Here is a 2,500-nt window from a genome sequence, read left to right as displayed (position 1 = left end):
ATATAAACACACATACACACACATATATATTTATATATATATATATATATATATATATATATATATATATATATATATATATATATATATATATATATATATATATATACATATATACACATAAATAAGCCATATGTATACTTCCTAATATCTGGATTTTCTCTACTTCAGGAATCAACTCAAAGATTATAGCTTCTGGTTGGCCAGGGAATCGAGCCTGGAGCCAAGCAATTGAGGTTCCAGTGACTTAGCAACTCAGCCACAAAGAAATATAAAAGTTGATCACAATTCTCCCATACTTATACCTGTCGAATTCAGGTTTTTTGGTATTTAGAATTTAAATCAACCTATCTCTACCATTGCAGCTTGCTGTTAAGTATGAATAACATATAAATGAGCTTTATTGTGTTATACTACAATAATACATAATAATCTTTGCTTTTATAGTCGAATAGATTATGTAACTGATACTGACTTCATTTCTCTCTCTCTCTCTCTCTCTCTCTCTCTCTCTCTCTCTCTCTCTCTCTCTCTCTCTCTCTCTCTCTCTCTCACCATACAATGGCAAATCATTATCGCATCAAAATATTTTTTTTTTATTCATAAACAATATCAAAATAGCCCGAGTAAGCTTTATTTGGTATGTTTACGGAAGTTAACAAAACAGGAATCTTGTAATAATAAAAAAAAAACATGAAAAAGAGATAAAATCCTTTAGAAGAAGTATATTATCCTAAATACTATTTCACAGTAAATTCTAGCAAATATAAGTTGAAATAAAGGTGAATGATATATTTTCATTATTAAGTTTCAAGGTATATCTTCATCTGATTACGTGATGCTATTTATCCTATTTAAAAAAGAAAGAAATATTGCCTCTGCATATTCAGTTAATATTCTTTTCCTTGGATGCTTTATTTACACTTTGAAAATGAAAGTTCATCACGTAAAATATAATGATCAAAATCAAATTCCTCATTGAATCATTAGTAACGAAATCAGCAGAACAATGGTGCTGTTCGTAAAAGAGTTACGATGACAACACTTTCGGTTTAGGCAAGCTTTCTTAGTAGGGAAATAACTAGATCTGATTTATGTTTTATTAATGTTTACATTTTTATACATATAAGGTTTTTTGTTTTATCTTTTCCATCATCTTATAAACATGTGCTATCACTAACTTGGGAGTTGTCTTCTTCTATAATTGCTATTAATTTTATTTTCTTTTATTCATTGTTTCATAATTGCCAGCCTCCATATCCATCAATACGCAATTTTCTGAAAAAATATTACCGTAATTTTTATTTACTGGATTGATTGATTTTTACTAGAACCAGGTTCATTATTTCTATTTTGATTTTCATGATCTCATCATCTCTATGATTATTTCTATCACATCATCCTACCATAGAGGTTATCTCTGATTAGGTTTGTATTCCTGTTTTTCATATTTCTTCAATATACATATTATTGAACATGTGAAACCTTCGTTACTAAATGAAAGGCACAGGTAAGGTCACTGTTATTCCAAATATTTGAGTAATAGATTAACAATTAATTTCTTATCGTTCTAAATTCATTATTTAAATTCCTATTTTACACCAGGTCTTACTTTATTTTACCTGCCAGCATCATTAGCGTACTAGGTTTGTGAAAAAAGAATTTCCAGTGAGCAGTGAAGTAATCCAAGAGAATGTGTTGTCACCTATGTTGTTTATCCTCCTATTGGACTTTGCAATATATAAAACAGTTGGGGATCGTGGAAAAAGATTGGACTTGATTGATAATAGGATATTTGCTGACCTATAGTATGCTGATGACGCTGTCCTTATTGGCAGAACACCACAAGATTTGCAATATATGCTTACTAGAATGCAGGAAATATCCCATGGGGTTAGATTCAAGATAAATAGAAGAAAGACATAGATGATCAGAACAGAATATGCAATGGAAGATGAAATATCATTGAAAGGAGAGGAGATTAATGACGAGAAATCATTTAAATATTTATGAACTTTGAGATCAGATACAGGACAGGGTCTTTAGAATTGTAGTTTAATGAAATATTGAAAAAAAAGCAAATCAGACAATGATTAGGTTAAGTAAAATTTGGAACAAATATCCAAAATCCTATTTGTAGATTTCAGAACAAAGACCTCATAAGAATATTGGGAGTTAAATGGTAGGACAGGAGTAGAAATAAAAACTATTAGAGTAATTACTCGAGTGTAATAATTGGATGATATCATGGTGTGGCGTAGATGGAAATGGTTTGCGCATGCTCTTTGCACTCCCCAAGAGAGATTGGTTCACCAAACTTTCAACTGGGCTCCAGAAGGCACTAGCAGAATTAGAAGACCGAGGCCTACTTGGTTGAGGACTATGAAGTGTGAAGTAGGAGAGGATGAATGGAAAAGTATTGATTTAAAAGCTCAAGATAGAGGCGACAGGCAAAATCTAACCGAGGCCCTCTGTGTCAATAAGCGTATGAGATGATGCA

The sequence above is a fragment of the Palaemon carinicauda genome, chromosome 4 (genome assembly GCF_036898095.1).
Source record: "Palaemon carinicauda isolate YSFRI2023 chromosome 4, ASM3689809v2, whole genome shotgun sequence".
NCBI classification, from domain to species: Eukaryota; Metazoa; Arthropoda; class Malacostraca; order Decapoda; family Palaemonidae; genus Palaemon; species Palaemon carinicauda.
The sequence above is the reverse complement of the archived record's forward strand: the minus strand, read 5'-3'. Positions refer to the sequence as shown.